This window comes from Bos grunniens, chromosome 5 (genome assembly GCF_055505025.1).
Source record: "Bos grunniens cultivar Pamir isolate PY7600 chromosome 5, Bosgru_T2T1.0, whole genome shotgun sequence".
Lineage (NCBI taxonomy): Eukaryota > Metazoa > Chordata > Mammalia > Artiodactyla > Bovidae > Bos > Bos grunniens.
The window spans coordinates 62,654,053-62,678,791 of record NC_141169.1 but is presented as its reverse complement, the minus strand read 5'-3'; the positions used below and the strand labels follow the sequence as shown (position 1 = coordinate 62,678,791).

General features: G+C 37.7%; 1 long non-coding RNA gene across 15 annotated transcripts in view; it reads right to left on the bottom strand.

Annotated features, from left to right (window-relative positions):
• LOC147372256 (uncharacterized) overlaps nt 1-24,147 on the bottom strand; it is a 103,307-nt gene extending 79,160 nt beyond the window's left edge. For 13 of the 15 annotated variants that reach the window (XR_015164848.1, XR_015164852.1, XR_015164850.1 and 10 more), the window contains exons 1-2: nt 24,075-24,145; nt 23,671-23,819 (exon numbers count right to left, since the gene is read on the bottom strand). This is a non-coding gene — a long non-coding RNA (uncharacterized LOC147372256). Of the gene's footprint in view, nt 1-23,670; nt 23,820-24,074 lie in introns of all 15 variants that reach the window. The other 2 variants (XR_015164857.1, XR_015164853.1) reach the window with 1 other exon arrangement.
• Nucleotides 24,148-24,739: the final 592 nt, after the last annotated feature.

Here is a 24,739-nt window from a genome sequence, read left to right as displayed (position 1 = left end):
AGTTCTCCAGATAACAATGGTGCATCCCAGAAAGCCATCAGCCTAAAAGATCATTGAGTCAGGGGCAATTCTAGGATTAGAATTCATGAAGGTAGAAGAAGGTGGCTGAAGTGTTACAGGAAATGTACATTTCCTGATAGCAACTCAATTCTTCTGAGGAAAGTGGAAAGTCCTGGAAACAACCGTCTTCTACTGGCAAGATAGGTCAGCAGCCTCATCTGGGAATTATCTACACGAATGATAGGGGTGTGAAGAGGAGATGCTCTGCTTGGTGTTCTGCAACCAAAAGCATGTGGAGAACGGGAGTGATGAGGAGCCAAAGAGCACAGTTTGGTTTCTCACTTGAAATGCTGAGCCATCCAGAGCAAAGAAATGGACTGCCTCAGCAATGCTGTGGGAAGGTTATCCCATGCTCAGGCTTTCTATCTGCAAGCATCATTAAATCAATGGAGTGATGTGCCAGGCACAAAACTATCCTTCACAAATAAAATTCTCATGTTCTTGTAGCAGTGTTATTTTTCCTTATCACCACATATTTAGGTCTCATTTAAGGCTATTTAGGGCCTCCCTGGTGGTTCAGATGGTAAAGAATCTTCCTGTAATGCCAGAGACCCCAGTTTGATCCCAGAGTCAGAAAGATCCCCTGGAGAAAGGGAATGGCTACCCACTCCAGTATTCTTGCCTGGAGAATTCCATGGACAGAGGAGCCTGATGGATTACAGTCCATGGGGTCACAAAATGTTGGACATGATTGAAACAACTAATACTTTCACTTTTCACTAAGGTAACTTAAATCCTTTAACCAGAGTGATTTTAGAAAGGATGTCACTTATTTCTTATCATGTGCAAACATCAACCAATGACATTGATTTCCCAACACCCAAAAGATAAAAAAAATGGAGGAGAAGAGAAAACTCAGATCTGCCGAGTGGTCCTCACTGACCACTCTGTGGACCTGCTGTCATTTCTCATTACCCTTTTTTTTTTATGATTGCTTACACAGATCAAACCCAGGTGATTTGGTTCTTAGAATGAATGTGAGTTAATTCTGATCATAAATTTTAATGAGACAACACATCTCAGATGTTCCAAATACAACACTTAACTTTTTCTGTGGTGAAACTAGAAATTATTTTCTTTGGAAACTTTGGTTGTTTCATCTCTGCTATTTTGACTCAGTGGAATAATTTGCCTATCAGTAAGGTCAGATGAGATAGAACTGGAATCTCAGGCTTCCTGTATCCATCTCCTTACCTCGACTCCACAGTTAAATATTTCTCCTTCCCTTTCATTCACAAGTTTTCACAAAAACTTTTCACAAAATGACAAGCTTTTCACAAAATGACCATGACATCAAGCTTGATCTTGCCATATGCCTGATTGTTTAAAATTACACTAGTCCTTGAATATTGACAAAATTCCTTTAAATATTTTCTCTGTTGGTTTATTAGGTGGCAGTGTCAGTCTTAAGGAAATGGGGCCTCATTTCTGGGCCACTTGTTCAATTCTTTGAAGACTGACATCATAAACCCCCCTCCCCAATCTTCTCTTCTTTATATCCTCAGTGTATTTGATTTGTCAGAAATAATTAGAAATGGCTTAATAAATACAAGACCATGCTCTTTACTGTTCCAGAATGAATGAGTGCAGAAAGCTTTGTTATGAGTTTTATTCTAGTTGGAAATTTGCATTCAGCACCAGTCATATCTCATGAATAAGCAGAGGTCCGCCCTAATGTTTCAGATTTCTATTTCTCTGAATTCAGCCCTACCTCCCAAACACTGCTTGTTCCTTATAGATTATTGTTAATGGTGAAGGCACTTCTCCTTCTGAGGTGACCCTCACCTTCTTGTACCACTTTTCATATGAGCAAGTTCAAGGCAGTGACTTTTCTATGTCACTTTTTAATATCAGGGCAGCTTGTTTCAAAGCAGCTTTCTGACTAGAATGGAAAAAATAAAACCAGGAGGTGATGATAAAACCTTGAGCTCAGAGCTCTCTCTTATTTCACACTCTGTCCTTAGAATGGGCACTGCCTGTTCTTTTCATCAAAGGCAGAAAATCTGTTTTGTATCCAAGGTAAATGGAGAATGCCCACATCTCCAGTTCCTTTCAAAGCTGACTATTCTCATATATGGTAAAAAGCTATTACAAAGGGTCCCACTTTATCACAGTCTTGGTTGTATTGTTGGATAAATAAAGTCATCTCTCTGCGAAACGCTGCATTCTATGCACCTCTCCAGGTGGATGGAATGCAATCTAATACTGGGGACATTATCCCTTTTCACTGATAATCGGGATTACAACAAGTTTTCTGAATCTCGGATTTGTTGGTTGATATTAACGCCTCTGACAAGCTCTAGGAAAAGAACTCTGCCAGATGGGTTTACAAGTAGAGAGGCCAATGTTGGCTAAAACTTCTGCCACAATTCTGGGAGACCAGTTTCTGAGATGGCTGTGGTTTGATGGAAAAAATCCTTGACTTGAACAAATGGGATTGGGTTTCCTCTCTACCACTTATTAGCCATGTGGCTTTGAGCAAACCACACATACTCCCTGAGGCTTACTTTATAAAATGCTGGTAATAATACCTCTTGAAGCTTATATGATAAATTGGGCAGTGTATGTGGCAATGAAAGCATTGATTCATAATAAAACCTCATACAAATGCTTGGCATTATCTCTTCTCAAATAACAACTTTGACCTAATGAGCAAATACGTCATGGACACCAAACAGAAATCTAGGGGACAAATCCACATAAAATATAATCATGTTTATTCAACACTAGGAATACGGCTTTCTTCTAAAAAATATTACCATTACTAAAATTTAATCTTATGTATATATCATATGTACAGGTGACCAGTTTTCAAAAAATGATAATGCAGTAAAATCCTCAAAATGACATACAGGGTAGACATAAATTAATACTATTTTAATAATTCAGGAGGCATTTCATTATTGTATTGCACCTAAGGGTCATAATTATGATTATCAGTGACTAATTTACTGGAGAAATGGTAGGAATTGAAATCACTCTGTGATATAACTGAGAATAAATTTGAAGAATTAAGTCATGCTATCCATTTTTATACTGTCATCTGTCTCTATTTCAAAAAAGTAGCATAACTTCAGTAATACTAAGTTACCTGACCTGAGCTCTTTACTGATTTTGTGCTCTAAGGCGATGCTAACCACAGCAGAAATGTTCTAACATATCCCCAAGCATGCTGCCCAAGCATAATGACTTCTAGGTGTTCAAGGCAGGAGTTCTACTTCTCTGAATCTGGTGCATCAGGTTTGGAAAGAGCAGCAGGAAGTAACTGCAGAGGTGGGAAGCAAAGACAAAATAATAAGCTCTGTCCTGACTAATGGATGAGACTGTCAAAAAGATGAAATGAGTTCAAGTTTGAGGAGGACTTTGAAGTTACTGGCATAGAGGAATGTAAGGAAAGTTGTTACTATAATTATTACTATTAATAGTCTCACTCAGTTTACAAAGGATAAGTTATATATAGCTTGAAAGAAAAGAATTTGTTTTTCAAATGATGGTACAGTTTAATCCTCCATCATACAATTCTTGCTTTCTCAGCTTATCTCTCAGCCAACATGAATGACATGTATAGTCTCTTCTTGTTTTCTCCTATTTTTGGCATAGTTTGGCACAGTTGGAAGAGATGGGAAGATCCCATAGAGAATAGAGGTGCAAGTGAATTTGGAAATTTTAAAAATAACTGTCTCTGAAGAGTAAGGTATAAAGGGCTTCCCTTGTGGCTCAGCTGGTAAAGAACCAGGCCTGCAATGTGGGAGACCTGGGTTTGATGCCTGGGTTGGGAAGATCCATCCCCTGGCGAAGGGAAAGGCTACCCACTCCAGTATTCTGGAGAATTCCATGGACTGTGTACTCCATGGGGTCGCAAAGAGTCAGACATGACTGAGCGACTTTCACTTTCACTTTCGTAAAGGACTAAAGATGCTCTTTTTCAATATGGCTAAAAGCATGGAGCAATTATTGTAGGATGGTAGAATATTCTGAGGCTCGAAATCTGTACTATTAGGACACCATTGTCACAAAGGGCAGATACATGTCATCATGATCCCTGCTCTGAGCTTGACCATCTGAACTGTCTCCTTGAAATTAATAATCTGCTTATGTGCATGCGTGTGCAAATGCAGGCATAGGCTCTTATAGTTGTATAATTATAAATGCAAATAGTCACAGAAAAATATGTTACAGGACACATTTGGCACAAAGCTATCAACAATCATCCATGAACCAATTAAAACTAGATGAATAAAAGTAGATATTCATTTCCCCACCATGAGAAGGACTATTTTATCTCTTTTAAGTAATTAACACAAGCATCTTTGGAATACTGCTATAAGCACTTCACAGCACTTATTGTAGGGGCGGGGGAGAAAACTATGAAGTAGTTTTATAATGGGCAGTACTCTCATAAACAAGAATGAGGGATATTCCAGCTAGCATGGAATGATTAATCCAGAGGATCTTCCTGACCCAGGGATAGAACCGGGTCTTCTGCATTGCAGGCAGATTGTTTACCGTCTGAGCCACCAGGAGGCCCATATATATATCCATGTCTTTTATAATTAAGCCTACTACTCCATGGTGGTAACTGAGTTCTGTAGAAGAGCTATTTTTGACTGATGTAAGCATCTTTTCTGGCATTTAGCCATCACAGGAGCTTTCAAAGTTTCACCCAGGACACCATGCCCACAATAACCTGAAATCTAAGGAATCGAAAATAGTAGTAAACCCTTCATGCTTGTCAGCCCACGTTCACAGCTAAAAGGGTTTTCCTTCTTGTTTTTAATGGGACAGATTTAAGGCAGTAGAGTAAAAGTTGCACCCTACTTATTATAAACCTATGCATATATACTCAGCATAGAAAATCCCCACAAGCTTTAGAACACAGGCCCAGGTAGCACACACTGCTTCCCCACTGCCAAGGGCACCATTCTTTATCCCATTATCAATGCAGCTAAGCTAGGATCCTTTGACAGAACAGAGCACAAGAACTAAGAGTCTTAAAAACTGGGTCTAATATTTTATCTACAATATGACCAATTTGACTTATGAGTTGGCCCTAATTGTTCATTTGTTTAAAAATATACCTTTACCATGAACCAGGCACTTTGGTAAAGTGAGATCAGAAGACGAATTATCCTCTATTCACTCTCCTCAAGAAACTTAAAACTGTACAAGCAATAACTTCAAATATAGTAAAGATCTTAAAAATCCATCTTTTCTAAACTTTGAAGAATTCATGTGTGTGTCTTTAATATAACCTAAAATCTTATTCATTGTAGGAGTGAGCATTAATATTTATGTCCACCCTTTGAAAATCAAAATAAAAGAGCTACTAACAGAGGCAGGGAGTTAAATGGGAAGTTTGTAAACTAGGACTGTTGGGCCAAATTCAGCTTGCCCTCTGTTTGTGTAAAGTTTCACTGGAAGGCACTCATGCTCGTCTATTTATGTATTATCTGTGGCTGCTTTTGCACTACAACAGAAGAGGTGAATAGCTAGAACAAAGAATAAGTTAAGTAAAATTGGACCATGTGCTTATAAAACAGAATGCACCTATCTGTCTATTTTCCACTTTGGGGTGTGTGTCTGTTTATTTTTTGGCTACATTGAGCATGCAGGCAGGATCTTAGTTCCCTGACTAGGGTTCAAACCTGTTTCCCCTGCACTGGGAGCAGAGAGTCTTAACCACTGGACTGACAGGGAAGTCTTTGGTGTGTTCTTTTTGGGAATCTATTTCTGTAGGAGATTCGTAAATTCTTAAGGAATGTGTGCTCCTCTCTGATACTAGGAAGAACAAAAAGGTACAGTGAGTAAGTAGCATTGTAAAACATAGGTAGAGAGAATACAAATTAACATTGGAGTGACTTTACAAGCAAAGCTTTTAAATCTCAACTTTGCCACTTCATTCACTCCCATATGGGCCAGGTGCTAAAGTTCGGGTGTCTGTAGTCGGGAGTAGGGAGAAAGGCTGGAGTTGAATAATTAGGACAATAATGGATCTTATTTAACCAGTCTTTAGACATGTTTATGATGCTTTGAGAACTGCCCCAATTCCTGAATGTCCCAACTTTATCCTGAAAAGAATCTGGCAAAAAAAAAATTGCTTAAGATAAATTTTTGCAAAACATTTGCATGGATGGAGCTACATAGCTAACTGCCAAAGATGCTCCAATTTAATTATGCCCCGCAAGTTGGCTGGGCTTGTCTGGCATTTCATTAACAAAAAATAAACCTTACTTTTCTCCCTGAGAAAATAACATTTGTCATATTTTGGAGGACAGCAAAGCACAGTGTGCTACTTATTGGTACAAAAAATATATATATCTGAAATGTGGATAAATACACCTTTAAAATACTTTCTCTGACATTGTAACTGACTCTTGCGACTCTTCTAAATGAATTGTGGTATTCTGTGCAAGTCAATAATTTAGTCTTTTTTAAATTTCAGCTTTTCTGGGGGAGTAAAACATAAGTAAGGTGTGGATGCTGGGAGAGAGGTTAAAGATACTTGTATATTTGTGACTAAAGTACTGTTCAGAAGGAAAAGTAAAATTAAATTAAAGTCACAACACATATACAAAGATATATATACACACATGTATATTTAAATGTTCACCTTCCTGACTCAGTTGCCAGCAGTGGGACCAAGTGTTTCTGTACTGAATTCTTATCAAAGAACATCTGAATTTAGTTGAAGGAAGTAAGTAACTAACAAGTTGTTCACAGCTACTGGTGGACTGTACAGCTCACAAAAATACAAATCAGAAAATCAGAGTTAATTCAATGACTGGCATATGCACAGGGTACTGATAAGAACAGACAGGTGGAGGGTGACGAGACATGTAAAGAAAAGATTGTTGGAGGAGGTAACACACTTACTTGTGTTGATGGAAGGAAGATTAGGAGGGGCGAGGGAAGAGGAGTGAGAAGTGACTGAGAGACCAAGGAGTCTGTAAAAGCAAAGCAATGATGTGGTTTATATGTAGAATTTGCAGCTATTGTGTACTGCTTGAGAGCAAAGTTTAAAACAGGAAACCGTTAGAGATAAGACTTTCAAGAGGCAGGAAATAGTACATTTAGGAATAGAATTTAAGATGCGACCATTTGGGGCTTTATCCAGCATGGCAGGAAAACATGGGAGGGTTTTAAACTTGCAAGTGGCAGGTTGACTTTGGGTTGTACGGATATGATGGTGCCAAGGCTGGTGGAAGAAAAGTCATTGAATAGCACAGATGCCCAAGCAAGAGATAAACCACAGCAAGTGGCAGCAGGTCTGGCCTGCAACAGTGGTAGTAAGGATGGTCAGTACAGTCAGATTTAAGAAGTATTTAGGATGGAAGGTTAGCAGGTCCTGGTAATGGGTTTGATTTGAAAAGCAACAGAGATGGGAAATGAGAAGCCAAAAATGACTCTGGGGTCTGTAGTTTTGGGTAAATGAGTAGGCAGAAGTCTTGTGGAAACAAGACTATGCAGAGACCACAAATGGAAAAATCAGGTTACAGGAACAATGAGGAGGTTTGTTTACACATGTTTGTTTGGAGGGCTCCCAATGGACAGGGCAGATAGTTGGATATTCAAGTATGAATTGCAGTAAGGAAATTCAAATTACATTTAAAATTTCTGAGTAACTGTAAATCACGGGCAGTAAATAAGAGTATAAAAGGCAAGTGTGGTGGGTGAGAAAAGTAATGGGCTAAGGATGAACTTTGGGGAAGAAAAAGAAGAGAAGGCCATGAAAGAGACAGAGAAGGAACAATAAGATGATCTGGTGGGAATGGTGCCATGGAAGCCAGGGTAGTAGGGAACTTTGAGGAGGAAAGAATGATCAATGCACCAGAAATTCAGAGCTTCATGAAAGATCTCAAAGCCCACTGGATGTAGCAATCCAAGAATCGTTAGCTCCATTGTGAAGTTAAAGCAGGTATTAGATGCTGGGAACTGTAAAGTGGAGACAAGACAAAGAGCAAAGCACATACAGGTCACATTTTTAAGAGGTCTGAATAAGATGGGGAGTAGAGAGATGGGAATGAAGATGGACAGGGCAAGGGAAAGGACTTTTCAGACAGGAAAAATACAGGGATACGCTTGAACAGATGACCTGAGTCATCTTAGATGCCTGAGTGCCAACCCATACCAAAGTAAACTCAGCTATGGCTCCACCAATGTCCCTTCCACCCCATTCCCTTTTCTCTTCCAACTGTCCTTTTTGTTCTACTACATTCACACGGAGAAACTTTCTGGACAATCAACCCTAGTCCTGGGATTGCAGGTTCTTTAGCAAGCAAGCATGAAATAAGATAGAGGCAGATCCACAATTCTTTGATGATATTTCCTGAAGAAATCAGAGAACAGATTTTTTTTTCTTAAATAATTACTGTTTTAAAAAATCTCTTTCTTAACCGCTATTTAAGCCCTGTCAGTTATTACTAGAGTGATAATACTTCCTAATAATGCCTTTGTGATAGATGTGCAGCCACATTATGAGACATAGAAAAAAATGATCTGATTTGTTGGTTGATGGCAAATATACGTGCCGTTAGTTTTCTACAGTTTAGAGTCTCCTACACTGGGAAAGGCCAGCACAGCATAAATAGAGGCTCATCTGGATATAAATAGAATTGAGAGTCTCCTGGCTTTGTCACCACCTAGCCCTGTGACCTTATGCAAGTCCCTCCTCTAAGTTCAGTCTTCATTTTAACTATGAAATGGTTTCCTCATCCAGAATTTCCAGCTAAAAGAAAATTATGACCAAAACTCCCATTACATTTTCTAAGATTTAGGAAATTACATCAAATATGTTCTGAAGTAAATCAACAGTTCCAAGGTCATTAAATTATGGCATATATCGTGGGAGAGACATACCTACTGATAAGAATTAGAAAAGAGAGTTTATACACGTAGTCCTTTTTTTTTTTAATGAAAAGTCATCTGAATCACACAATATTTTTCTTTTTTCAAAGTCCAATATCAAGTGTTTGATGACAAATCAAAGCAGGATTGTTCCAGCCACAGCACACATGCCAGCGTCTCCAAAGGCAGAGTCAGAATGACAATTTCTGGAGACAAATGATTCGTTTCCCTTTCAGCTCTATTCACTAGAGCATAACCACAGTCGAGATTCAATCTGAGGTTCAGTAATACAGAGGCTGTGCCTTTGGTTACCGCACAGGCTGCAGTTTCTCTCTGTAGTGTCTCCCTAGACAATGCCGGATGAGAGGACCTCAGAGAACTCTAGTGTATGGGAGCTGGGAAAGGAAAAATGCTTTAGCTTTCAATATGTGAATATATGTTAATACTTGGTGATCCTGGATCTAAAATGGGATAAATCAAAGTGCAAAGAAATAGCCTTACGTCTCTTTCTTCTTCATTCCAGAGACAGAAGGAAAAAACACGCAGTAAGTATGTTGGGTCCTCTTTCTGGAATTTATTACATACCCTCACTCAATCTCACCCTATTGTAATTTTCCCATCAAATAAGCAAAACCTTTGAACAATTTTTAATTCCTTTCTGTCCTTCACTGTTTCTGAGTACACCTTCAGTGCTGTTGGATTTCATCAATGTTATTTTGTGTGATTATTCCCTTCAGTTCAGCTGCTCAGTCACGTCCTACTCTTTGCAACCCCATAGACTGCAGCACACCAGGCTTCCCTGTCCATCACCAACTCCCAGAGCTTGCTCAAACTCACGTCTACTAAATTTTCCCCCTTTTATTTCACGTCACATCTACAGACCCAGTGTAGAACCTGGCAGTCACTTGCCTGAATTATTATGGCCTCTTTGATCTGGTCCTCTGATTTCTGAAAATTAAAACTCTTCATCTGCCTTTACACGGCTTTCAAATTTCATGAGCAAGCCTATGGTCAATACACAGCAGAACTGCTAGGGCTGCTTCCCTATTTTTCCTGGACCTCATGACTCCTACTTCCTGAATAGTCAACGTTTCATGGACACTCTGTTCCACAGGCTCTCCTAGCTTCGCAGTCCATAGCGGCACCTCACCCTGCCCTGTCTCTTTGCCCTCTCGAGTCAGCCGTATTCCTCTCCAGCAAGCCCTTGATGCCCACTCATGACCCTTCCATTCCTAGGCCTTCTCCCAAAATGCGTCCCAACTTTGTGATGATGCCTTCAACTCACTCAGTCTTCTCCCCTTTTTCCCTCGCAATTCCTGGCTTCAGCCTTATGTAAGAAGTCTGCCTTTGCTGGCAATGTCTGGAAAGCAAACATACCTTCATTGTAACTTCTCAACCACATGCCACTCACTACACCATCCCTTTTTTCAACACTTAAAACTACCCTATGATTTGCATGTCTTATATGTTCATAACTTCAGTGGTGTTTTCCCACTCCAAATGTATTATATCTGTATTTCCTTTATTAGACACTAAGCTCCCAAGTGCAAGAATTATATAGTTGTAAGTCAACCCTTTCTGGTACTGTTCAATCATCACTTAAAACATAACTTTAATAGTGAGAATAATCTAGAAACTGGTATGCAAATTTACCTGTTCTTCCAGGAGGACATAATGAACCACAAGCTATGTGGTCTTAATAACCACATAGCTCTATCAGCTCCTCAGTGGGCTTAGAAAGCACTAAGCCTGTTTTTTTTTTTTTAAAAAAAAAAAAACCTTGCTCCCAGTCCTGTGGAGCTAATCCAACCACAGACTTGTCTTTGAAGTCAACTGGAACATCATGCATGGGTGAGCTCCAGAAAGCACACAAAAGCAAGGAAAGAAAACTGACATGTTATTCTCAACCAAAGAGACTGTGCTATTTCCGTGTTTCTACACACACCGGGGCTTCCCACAGACTTCAAGAGCCTGCAGATGAAGTAGGAGAAGAAGCTGAAGTTAGACATGTCTTGTGAATGGGGAACGTGCAGCAGGTGAAGCCGCAATAGAATGAAAGCCTGAAATTTCTAGTAAATAATAGTAAATAATACTCACTTTTTTCTTTATCAAGGGTCATAAAAATCACACATATAAAATTCTTCAAGGCTACAAAACTCCTCCCTGAGAATGTCAAGCTCTTCTGGAAATGGCATCCACTCTTCCTCTGAGGCACAACAATTACCTTGTAGACTAGCATTCAATTCCACGTAACAGCCATTTATCCAGAATCTTTACTGAGAAGGAGTTGCGCTCATCGGAATGAGAAGCACCATCACCATCTTCAAGAATAAAAGCATAAAGCAGCTCTCATAGCATATAGTCCTCCACGGCCACTTACAGAGCCACTCTCAAATAGCCTCGGTCCGCAGCGTGGCTACATAGTGAAATATAAATTACAGCCTTAACACTGCTTCTCAGAGTCAAACACTTGAAACTAAATGACATTTTTGAAAATTAACTAAATTTATTTTGTGCCTACCTTTTGATCCTGAAAGTCTTTTCCTAAAAACAAATTCTACAGAAATAAAAGAACCAAAAAGAGGCCCCAATACTTAACAACCATGTATGCTTAAGTAGGTTTTCTTTACCTCTCCAAGCTCAGTGTGGTAATTTGGAAACTGCGGATAATAATAGTACTTGCCTCATAGGCATGTGGGTATGATATCTGGAATGTGGGAAATGGCCAAGAAACACTAGTGGGTGTTATAATCCTTATTTTGCAGAGGAAGAAATGGTGTTTCAAAGATGCTAAACAATTGGTCCAAGGTTACAGCAGGTCTGGGATTGGATCTAATTTGATTTGCTTCCAAAGTTTCTACCCTTCCTGCCCCAAAGGCTGTTGCTTAACTTAGAGCTCTGAAGTGAACAAGAAGAGGAGACATCAGCTGAGAAGATCCTCTACATGCCATCCTGATGATTATTCTAGGAAGCCTGCATTCTAATACACCTTTGTTCCAAAATGTTTATTCAAATACTGGAATATTAGATTCTCAGAAACTATTCAAGATCCTCAAATCATGGAGCACTAAACTCAAAAGTAAAAAGGATCAAAACCATGGCCAGTCAACATTGCCTAAAAAATGAACATAAACCTGAAAAATCTGACCCTCGTAGATTACTGGAAAGATGTGTATTCACTACAGGTGCAACGAAAACGGCTCCATGCTCCTGGACATGGATGGGACACTCTAATTTCAATTTCACCTTTACATATTTCCAAATGAAACATAAAATGCAGCCTTTGCCCTTGGAAGCATCATCCATCAAAACACTTTGGCTACTTTATTGGGGGAAAGAACTGTATGACGATGAGCAAGCTGTGCCGAAGTTAAATTAAGTGTGATCATGCAGGAGATGGACCAAAGAGGCGTGTCAACCCCTGAAAGAATGAACAAGGTGACAATGTCCACACACAAACCTATTTACTTTGAGAAGTGTGATGCTAAAATTACAGTTGGAGAAGACAGTAAGACTTCATGATGCAGCAAGTGCAAATGCAACTGAGAACAGTGAATCTCTAACTCAGCACAAACTTGATCTCTTTTTTTCCTAAACACTTTATTTCTTTTGGTTCACAAATTTAACCATTTTCCATATTCCCAGATGTAGGACTCTTTGACCTTCTCAAGTGTTTTTTTTTTTTTTTTTTTTCCATTTGTTTCATTTTTCTTCAAGTGGTGTGAGCCCAAATGTATAGTTTTAGGTTAGACAGACTGTCTCTAAGTCTCTAATCTTCATGTTCCAAATTGTCCTGAGAGAAAAAAAGAGAAATTCTACTGAGGAATTTTCAACCATAACTTTACATTGCATGGAGTTCAAAAGTTTCTACTGCAAACAGCTATCAAGATGAAATACAGCTGAGAGCAGACAGCAGTGAGAGGAGTTCCTTCTTTGGGCAGTGAAGGAATTTATAAGTCACAGGGGGGTGTGTCATGTGTCTGCTCTCATTACCTGTTTAGACAGGTAGATGGTGAACCTTGCTTCCTGAAGACACTGAGAATCGAGAATTGCTACATTCTAGAGAGGATGCTTCTGTCTAGTCTCCAAGTGGGTCTCATTAAGTATCCTTCTGTCTGATCTTCCCCATGATGAATATCTATTATAAGTCCATTCACACACTAGGATCCCCAGGAGAAACAGTTCTTTGCTGCCCTCCCAGAAACCCTTAAAAACAGGACATCTGTCTTCCCCTGCTTGGTGGCTGCCATACCCTATCCATAGGAAATTCTGGTGGGATTGGAGTGTGTTTTTTCCCTCCCCAATTCTTTCCTTTCCTGAGAAAAGAGAAATGGGTCAAGGTTCTTCTCTCTATGTCTACAAAATATATACTCCTCAAGATAAAAGAATAATTATTATTGGGTTTTTCAACACAGTTCTCAATGTAACTAAAGATAAACATTTCAAGGCTTGTTAAGTTTAAATTTTTTTTGACTGACTAGTCTTTGGCTTTGGAAGATGAGAATCAATATGCAAGCAAAACTGCTGGTTTTTCTTAAAATCTTAAAAATTTGTATTCCAGATAGGAACTAAAATTAAACCTATCCCCAAGCTCTTTGCTTAATGTTAGGTTTTATTTGGAATAGTGTTTTTATTTTATTGTGGGTGAATGGGTGTAATACCTCTGTCAGAGAGCAAAACTATGGGCAGGGCTTTAAACAACCAGAGATTCTATTAAAGACAGCTTTGAAAAGTTTTCCATTTTAGAGATTATGTTAGCCTGTCTTCTCAAGATAGCAAGGAAGTTGAAGTATTAAAAAAAAAAAAAAAAAAAAAAACTTCAATTTACATGTCTGTTCAAATTTTGGAAGAATATCATGAAGTGCAAATAAGGCAATGATAAACTCCACCAATCCCCACACACATATTCTATTATAAATAATTGATTAAAGTAAGGCATTTAAAAGTTTTGGACAGTTGAATTAATTGACTAACCTTGCAACACACTTGATATTTTAAAATCGTCATGAAAGGAAAATTTTTTGCTGATGAAATCAATTAAAAGATGTAAAATCTATTTTCAAGAAGTTAGCCTTTATTCTAAATGCTGTCATTATTGTTCTCACAACAAATAATCTGAAACAATCTTCTGAACCCCAAAGCTATATTTGATTGTTAATACTGTTTTCCACCTGTGAGAAAATAGCTTCTCCCTTCACAGTACCGAAGCATGATAACTAGGAGTAATTTTATTATATTATCCAATTAGTTCTTTAGAGTTCTTTTTCTCTTTCCAATTATACTATAGTTGATGAGAGAAAGATCATATTTTCTCCTTTTATAAAATCCTCTAGAGTGCCTTTAGCAACACTGGTCAGACAAGATAATTAAGGGGGGAAAAGCCAATTGAATAATTAAGTAAATAAATGATTTGAATTCTTCCCAAATTTATGAAATAATTATGATTATTGAGTAAAAGAGAGACTGATTTAGTTAGGAACATCATATGTTATACCAACGTTCACTCAACCTGGAATAGGAAAAATAAAATGCCCTAAACCGGTAGAAATCCCAAACTTTAAAAATATTTTGTTTGCAGTAAAGAATCACAAATTCTTCACCACATGTACTGATATTCCCTAATGTACTTATTTAATACATGTATTAATGTATTTAATACATATATTAATAAATGTATTTATTAAATGTATTTATTTAATGTATTTAAATAAAAATTTAAAGAGATAACTGTCTAGAGGAGGTTAAAATTTTCATAAATATTAGAAATCCAATAAGCAGCAAGGTGAATTGAAATGTTTTTTTTTTTGCATTGCATTGCACTGCATTGCAGGAGTAAAGTTCAATGAAGACTAAACTCTGGACTCAAATCTTTCTTGCACTTTGAAAGCACCAGCCCTAAAAATTAAAAAAACATAGATCTCAATCTTTAATATGACACACTGCCTGTTTACACAGATAATTCCATTCTTATGCCATTTTTTCTATTTGTCAAAGCTATTTCCCTGGACTGCAAATAAGCACAACATCAGGTGGGTGACAAGGTATGTTTCATATTTCCATTATGTAGTTATACATGCCTCTTGGGTGACTTTCTTGTCACTTGCAAGTTATACCATTCTTGTTATTTTTAAAAAATTAAAATTAAAAGCTGCTAACATGAAACTATTTTTGTAAATGTCACCAAATGGAATTTCCTCTAAAGATCAACAGCATCATCACACAATATGCCTAAAAAGGGAATGGTATTATTCATGTGTCACTTAGAGCCTTTTACATATTAAGTCCACAGCCAACAATGAAACAGAGGACTCAAGGAACTTTTCTAAAAAATCTTCTGACCAAAATGAGTTATTAACATAGCATATTTAAAAATATCTTCTCTTTGTTTGTCCATTCAGACTGATACGTAATGTCCCCAAATTTACACAGTCCAAATTCAAGAGTGATCTAAAGGTTTTACCTGAGCAGTAACAAAACAACCAGTTAACTTAGAGAAAACAAAATCTTCAAAGGATTCAACTGATTGAAACTGCATGGAGAAAACTGGGTGATTAAATATTTCCCTTTCCAACTGCATGTGGTGTGTCCTTACGGCAAATCACAGGGACTAAATATTGTTCTCCATTGTGCACCCGCGAGATACCAACAATTACACACTGCAGCTGAGTGCCAAGGCTCATGCCTGAAATTAGTGTCAAAATGAAAGGACCAAAGAAAGTTAGGGTTAAAAGGGAGGCAAGCTCATCCTCTGCATTTTACCAACAGCAACACAGCATGAGATAAGCAGATACGCATTTGGAACAGTTTCATATTTGGAACTCTTACTGACAGTTCAGCTGCAACTATTACAATACTGACTGCAGTAATGTTTCTTGTTTCTTAAGAGCAGGATAAAGCCTCATGGCCCAAGCTGCATCCTCACTTATCTCAATTAGCTTGCAGGGATGCCCAAAGAATGGGGATGCTTCAGCAGAGGACCTCCATATAAATTAGAGGGTGCACATCGGCCATCATGTTCAGTGGTTCAGGGTGCAACCTTTCCAACTTGCTTCACCCAAGAAAATTAGTACATGTTATGTATGTATCAGGTATGAATAATACCTTCTTGAAGTAAGCCCTATATTCATATCTATGTACACAAGTCATGACTCTTATAGTCAGTAAAACAGCTCCATGGCAGAGGTCAGATATAGTAGTTGCTTTAAGAAATATCCACCTGTATTTTCCTATGAAGTACACTTCCTAACTTCAGCAGTTGAGTTTGAGAATCTGTAAAAATAAAGACATAAATATTTCCCTTGAGAGTTCAAGGCTACATTTTTTAATACAACTGAGTAAAAACATAAGTAAGATTAACCAGAAGAGCTGCTCGTTGATATAAGAGATTTGTGCGAGGAGTTTGAATGCTGAATTTGAATTTTACTAAAAAAAAAAAAAAAAATCCTAACTAATATAGCTTTATGTTGGTTAAGAGACTGGCTGTTTTCTGATGGGGAGGGGGTGGGGAAAAAAAGGCAGGGCCAGCAACTTCTGTATTGTGGGCCTTAATAGTGATGAAAACATGTACAAACAGGACACAATTGTATTTTCTCTTAGGAACATCAGAAAGTTCAGTATGTATCTCATGGATATATATTGATACAAGTGACAGTTTATTCTCAGAAGAAGCAAAAATACATGAAAGTAAAGCTTATTGTGTGTAGCTATATAACCCTTAACAGGCTCCCCAACCCTTATTAAATATTTAAAGTTCTTTGAATGCCCTGGGCTGTAAATTTGGAAATATTATTTTGTTTTTCTCTGTGAACTTTCTGTCTGTTGTCCATCTCCCCCTCTTTGGTCTCTCTTCCTTATATCCCCACCTCAAGTGTGTATTAGCTGTATGATCTATGCCAGGCACTGTAATGGGCAGTGGGGCCCCTGCTGCCAAACTTTCCACTCTTAGCTTTTCTACTTTCTGATTTTACTGAGGATTCTCTGAACTCTTTGCCAACATGTCAGTTGGGCACATCTATAAACAGCGAAGTGACTGGGACACAGGAAATATGTGAGATGTTACCCAGCCACAAGCCACTTTACTTATTACAAATGCCACATGTCAAATGATCAGCACAGATAAAAGAATCTTAGGAGTTCATTTCTAAGACAGGCTTCATAGCAACCGTTGGCTTTGACCCAGACACTGAAGGATGGGAGGCAATGAGAAAGCAGCAGAAAGTGTTTCAGGTGCAGGACTCATCAGAGAAAATGCAAGGCAAACTTTGTGGGGGCAATGAGCAGATCAACCTTCCAGTGTAGAAAATGCCTGGCTACAAATAGACAATAACACAATCGAAAAAGAAAAAAAAAGACTGAAGTCAAATGGTGAGATTTCTGAAGAAGTTTTGAAATTTTAAAATGTTATCCTATGGGTTCTGGGGAATCCATAGATGCAAAGGAAAATAACATAATGAAAGTGTCAAAGTGCTTGTGCGTATCTGCGTAAGGGCAGAGGTTTGCCTCTTAGAGACGCTTCTTTTTTCTAAACATATTGAGCAGCCAAGGCCATCATAAATGCTCAGTAATATTTGCTTAGTGACTAGAGGAATGAATAGAGCCTGAAAGACCTGGGGTTTAAGTCATCTTGGCTGCTTACTAGCTTGCTGACCCCCAGGCAGTTACTTCTTAAAGCCTCATTTTCCTCATCTGCAAGGAGGGTCAATGATGCCACCTTTCTCATAATGTAATTGAAAGAACAAAGATAAAGAGCTTAGGAAATTGACTGGCAAACGGAAAAGAAACGTTAGCCACTAATAATTAGAAGTAGAGGTCCCTTAAAATAGAATCAGAGGCATTGGAAGAAAGCATAAAAAGCGATAAATCCAACTTGTTTGCTGCATCGTGGGCCTGAATATCAATAAGACAGCTTATTAAAACTCACTGTGACTGTTTTGCCAATATATTCTTCTAAACTGGTATATATGCCTAGAATTTACTTTAAGCCATCTAAAGAAGAGGCAAGAGAAATACAAGTTCCAAAATGATATGGATTGTGACGTGATTGATCGATGATGTATGAATAATTGGTGAGCTTGCTATCATCTGCAAAATCAGGCAAATAATGAATATTGAATCATTGGAGAATATTAAATTAAGAGCTACAAAGATACAGGGTAGGCCCTGAATCAGTGTTGGTGGAATGAATGAATGAATATTTTCTAAATCCTTATGGAAAGATAGTGCTATAATTTACTAGATACCTATGTTTCAAACTTCTAGCAAACTGAATTTGTCTTCAAGCATTTCCTAAAAATCCAATATTTTTAAAGATGTCTGTAGTAAATTATGTTTAAACCCTTAAGATTGTGATAGTTAACTCTACACCATATGTTCCTGACCATGGTAAGCCACCTTGTCTTCCTTTCTCTAAGGACACTCCTAGCCTTATGGTATATTTGAGTCTTTACTTTTGGACTGTAAACTCAATTGTCAGAAAAATGCAAGAAATTCAAGGATTTATGAATCATTGTGATTAAATAATGCCAAACAACATTAAGAATACAAATAATGGCTTAGAGACATAACTAAAAATGGAAAAAGGTTCTGTTTACTATATGGTGTAGGATCATAAAGTCCAAAGCCTTTAGAAGGACTTGGGGCCATTATGAGTCTATATAGGCCATTTTTTTTAATTAAAAAATTATAAACACCATTAAGCAAATTACAATTTTCAAATTTTAAAATCTGAATAAGTTTTAAATGTTTCAGTTAATTATTAGTGAGTGCTAGAGTATACAATTCAGCTTTTTAGAAAAACTTTTATTTTCTCTAATCATGCTGGTATCATTTAAACAAAAGTATTTGACTGTTGGCTGTGCAAATTAAAATCTGCTGTTGGATCTTGGAGGTGATTAATCAGTAGATAAAACCTTCCCATGTGCCCTTGTCACCATGCTTGGAGAGTAAGTTGGGGCAAGCCCGTTAGCTGTCTAAAAGGCCCCTCCCTTCCCCGTTCTTTCTCTATAAGGAATTTCCCTGCTGATGGTCAGAGTCATTTACAGCTTGTCACCTGGCAAACTATTTTGTGGAAAATAAACTCATGTAGCTGAAGGAAAGATTTTATTGAATTATACAAATAACTTGCCACTACTGGGAAAATCCTATATCCTAAAATCAACCCCTTGAACAACATCCCAAGGCCATCTCAACTCTTTCAGCACTTTATACACAATTTCTAATAAAACAAGTTCGGGGTTTTCTTTTTTTTTCTTTTTTTTTTTTAACCCCAAACTCAGACAAATAGTTCAGACAAATACCTTCAAAGTCAATACAACTTTCTAGGTGACAGAATAATGTTATACCAAAAAGACAAAAACCAAAGCTATAGGAGGCAGAAAGCAACTAAGAGGAACCTATAACCCTGCAACACTGGTGTGTTGAAAGGAATATTAATTACAAGAAGAAACCAAACTTGGGAAAATTCAATAAACACATTAGAAGAGGATAATAATCTGATACTAGAGCATAATTTTACTTTAAAAAATGTACTTATGGCATGTTAATTCAGCAATAATATTATATTCTGACTTTAAATATTCACTACAGTCGAGTTAAATTACATAAATTTTTTCTAATTAGCATTTAGAACAATGCAATTTGAAAGCTAATGGCTTTGTGTAACATACACAGAAAAACTGATTTAAGGATTTCATTTTGACTTAACATGAAAATTGATCTAATGTGTCACAACTCCAGTTCTCAAAAGATTTCTTTAAAAGCCATATGCTTAACTTAACTTGTGTCTACATCTCCTGAAAGAATTGAGGTGCAAAGATTTTTCTGGTAACATTAGGTGCAATCATATAAGTTTATATATTTACACTTACCTATTCGGTAAAGAGATATAATAACTGCGTATTTTACACATATTTTTTATTTGTTAGCACGTTTAAAATTTTTTAAAAATACATGATATCTGGAAGAAAAATCAAATTAATTTTGTGATAATGGCCAGTAACAATATTTATTCCTTCTCTTTCCTCAGCCTTCCCTGACTTATATGAATGACTGTTTTTTCTTCTTTAAACCACAAACTATCATATGTAATATTTAATATGTTCCTTTAAGATACACCTAAATATTGTAAGGAAGTACCAAATTAAAATGGGAGGAATCAGGAAATACTATTTTGTCTCAAGAGTTCAGTACAATTGCTTCAGCTGAGATAAATTCATGAAGACATTTCTAAAATACTTCTACATAAGGATAAAATGATTTCTATGTAAGAAACAATCAGCAGCCAACATTATTATCACCAGAAAATTGTAAGCTAGAATGAGCAATAAAAACATTGTATTTGGAATGAGATATTAGACAATAGCTATTAAAATATTTTACTCAATTTCTATTACACCTTAAAATGAAAGTCATCAAAATGTCATTACAGGCCTGTTCCCCAGATTCTTCAGAGACTGAATTTAATCATTTCAGGAAATTGAGCGCTATTCGACATTCACTTAAATCTTTTGAAATAACAGTAAAGCAAAACACAATGTGAAATTTATAAGACATTTTATATTAAAATATGTCCATATACACACATACATACATACCACATCCTGGGAAATATGTGCCTTCCGATACCTGGAATTCAATATTCCTCGTGAAATTAACCACTCATACAATGCATTACCTTCAAGAAGACCTAAGTAAGAAACCCAAGTTAAGAAGCCACAATTAAGCTTTGCAAAACCTCACTCTTATTAAAGTGCTAAAGTAGCAGTTAAGTAAAAATATCTTCAAAAATCAATTTTTCTTAAATTACATCCACCAAAATTATTGCCTGTTCAACAGAACATAGAACTTTTAACTGCTGTTCAACTAAAGAGCTAAACATTAGTTGAATTAGTTCAATTACACTAATTAATGCATCCTTGTGTGTATTTTCAGAAAACTAACACATTTTGAAGAATTTTTAAGCTGGAAGAGACCATCTATATCACCAAATCCTGTTTTCTCTAACCAGCTCTAAAAACAAAGTTTACATAAAACAGATAAAGATTATTTTAATTGATCCTCAAAATGACCATTTTCTCTAAAATATAAAAATCTACTTATTCTCAAGGCTGAAAGTAAACATACAAATTGTCTGGTTGTTTTTTGTTAATAAAACCTAGGCAATCTTTAGCAAATGACTAACAATAAAATTCCCTAAGATAGTTTCTTCTTTAAACCTTTTATGTTTAGACCAAGGGTTTAAATTTTAAACACTCATTTAGAAAGCAGTTTTCTAATGTTACTGGTAAGAAGTACACGGAAACGGTTTGAAAATTGCACTTTAAAAAATGTTTAATTTTTACCTTTCAGTTCCAGGAGGATGCCACTTCTTATGGAACCCATTTTTCCTGGAGATACTCAGTGTTGGCCAATTTAGAATAAAAACCATTAGCATATCACTATTAAAAGAGAAAACTACACTACAAAGCCGCAATCTCTCTTGGAAGGAATCAGATGGCAGTTATAAGCCATAAATGCCTTTCCTGATACCTTTTTGTTATCATCATCTTATTAGCAGACTGTGTGCTCCCCGCAGCATCAATTAATCAGTTTTTAAGGAAACGGGGAAATGCACGCAGGCTCATCTGCTAAGCACGAGCTGTATACTCCACAGCCTCTTTAATCACCAAGGCTCCTTTTAACAAGGTTCTAGAATGCAAGGACGTCCGGGGACCATTAAGTAAGCATGGAGGCAGAACGTTCCTAGGAGCCACCAATAATGGATACAACTTTCCCTCAAAGAGTCGGCATGAAACTGAAGGCAACCCAGTCGCAGCACACCCGCCCGTCTATGCCTCAGCTCTTCGTGGCAGTTGCCAAGCGGAGGCCAACCCCATCGTAGAAACTACTCCTGACTTCTTAGTGCCCCAGCAGAATCCTGGCATCCGAAGAAGGCCTGTTTCATAAGGAGCCCCAACTAAAGAGAAAGGAAAGAATTGGAAGGTTTACCCTCTCATCCTCCGTCCACCTACAGCCGCATCATCCGAATCAGGAATGAAATGCTAACAGACAAGAAAATGAATGCCAATTTCCTCCACTTTGCTCCAAGTTTCCGAGGCCCCTCCACAATAAAAGATAGCTGAGTGTGGAGGCTGCCTTGTTCCATACCATTAACTCAGAACAAAACATATTTTTAGTGGGACAGCAGTGTTTACTTGTAAGAACTGATGAATGGTTCGCCACCATTTATCACTTGCAGACAAAGACGTTCAGCCACAATTTTGGACATAAATCAAGGTACATGCTCCTCAATTAAAAAAAAAAAAAAAAAGACTGCTTAAGTCCCCAAAACCACAGAGATTGAGGTCAGACTGGCCATAGCAACCAAGAACAGGACTTGGGTCTCTAGAAGGACCTAGCAACCGATAAATGAGTTCAGATCTCTTTTCATCTCCACTGGTGTGAAAGCCAAAATTAAAAAGATTAGATCACCCTGCACCCATTACAAAAGGCGCCACAATGAAAAAGTCATTTCCAGCCTTTGAATCACATCAAATAAATAACATTCATCCCTGCTATAATGAACAACTTTCAAAGTAAATTGAATCTCCATAGTACTGCTTTCCCTGGCTGCACAGTATTTACATAACAATATATCACAGGAAGCTCAGAATGGGTCTTGTAAATGGGGAACTCAGGATAAAAAGCATCTTTAGCCCCGATTACTGTATACTCAGACTGCTTTCCAATTCCCCTCTTTTAAACAATGTGTTGTATCAGGAACACAAACAATGTTTTTAAATTGTGGGAAATGAAAGTTTTCGGTACGTTTTTAAATGCCTGGACTCACCCATTTTGTGGGGCACCAAGAATGTAGAAATCACTTAACCTCCTAAATCCATGCCCTGGATTCATTTTTGTGACAAAGAATTCTCATCTCTGTATACACCCGCTTCTTTGTTCATGCCAGCAGTTTTTACCCCATCTCCTGAATTTTTCTCTATTACTTAAGGTGAAAGCAATTTGCAGATTTTCTTAGCATCTGTCTCATTCCTTATTTGTCATTTCCTCGAAAGTATAAGGTATTCTCCATTGTCATAGCAATGATATCTGTTAAGTTTTAGCAATAACTCCACAGAAAATATTCATCTTCCACAGTCTAATTTTGACAAAATTTCTCCAGGTTATTAACAACAACAAAAAAAATTAAGGACAAAAATCTCTAAATACTTAAGCTTCCATAAACTACTGTACAATTCAAATATTTCAAATGGAGTACATTCAAAAAAGAGAGTTAAATCTATGATAAAAATATATCCGCATAATCCTATCTTTCTGTAACAGCTCACGTAGGCATTACTATTTGAACTCCACAGGGAATCTCATTAATTTTTAAAACTCTCTGACCTCAGTACAGTTGAGTGTAAAAATAATTACAAATTAAGAATGAGAGAGCATCCTTGAATTCTACGCGGCCATATGTTCTATGTTACCCAAAACATTGCTAACTATCATCAAACAGCATTTTTTCCAGATATGAATTTAAACAGCACGATAAATGTCACCAGACAGACATTAAAAAGCAACTCACCCTTCTGCCCAGCCCCGCTCACACCTCACCTCCGATGATTCTACTAACAAAGCTCTGAGAACACAGGTTTGCAGGCAAGTGACAGCAGATGATACTCTCAGACAAATATTTCCCTATCGAGACTCCTGCTTTCTAGCTCAATGTCTCTCTCAGCCACAAGGATGCAAAATACAAGAATCGGGGCATAAATATTTTCTTACCTGAAACTTGTCAGAAGGACGGTCCTTGGGTCCTTGTCATTGTTGTCAACTCTGATGCCCCCTCTCTCGCCATCGTAGAAATTGGCTCCACTGTGTTTATTGCCGTGTGCCTCAGTTACAGCTGTGGTACTCATCTGCCTGCATAGAACCTATGAGGGGAAATGAGAGAGAGAGTAAGAGAGAGGGAGGGAGTGGATGTGTGTGCTTGTGTGTGTGTGTGTGTGAGAGAGAGAGAGAGAGAGAGAGAGAGAGAGAGAGACTGCTGACTTGAGACTAAGAACCTGAAACCTCCGGCCAAGACAAGCCTGAATAAAAATGATCAAAGCTCTGCCCTTCATCAGGAGAGCAGACAGATATTTTTTTCTCCTCCACTGAAAAGTGGAACTGTCATTGGGGATTCTCACCAGGAAAGTGCAGAGGCAGACCTTCTCCAGAGTGTCAGCGCTGCCCAGCAGTCCGTGCAGAATACAGGTACCTATTGTTCCAGAGACAGATATGTAGCCAGCCAGTCAGACTCTGACAGATCTCAGCAAACCAGTGAGCCTGCCTTCATTTTAACTCCTTATTTACTAGTGCTTTTTGGTCAAATGCAAAGGTCTTCTCCTCATCCACAAGAGAGAAACGGAGATGATGCAGATGAGCTCTGTGGCAGGAACTGACCCTGTACCTTTTACAAAGAAGGACTTTTTACTACTATTATTGAAATGCTGAATTTGAAGCAACTATCTTATTTTTTCTGGGAAGAAATGAAGCATTAGATTATATGGGGAAGGCTTAGCGAGTAAAAGAAAAATCTTGGCACCCAAGATGAACAGAACAGCCAGTCTTAAAAGGAGGGGAGCAATTGTGGCTCTGGAAAGCAGCCTAGAATATGAAGGGGGTTACCTGAGCCAAAGGGGTCCCAACGTTTTGCAGAGGGGTGTGGCGCACGAAATTCCTTCCGCACAAAAACTGCTCAGGAGACCTCTGTTTTCCTAGGGGTTGGAGTCTTTCTGGTCTCCAGAAGGACTAGACATTTGAAGACCCCATTAGATATTTCAAGCACCCCCCAAACATCTTCCCTCCTCAA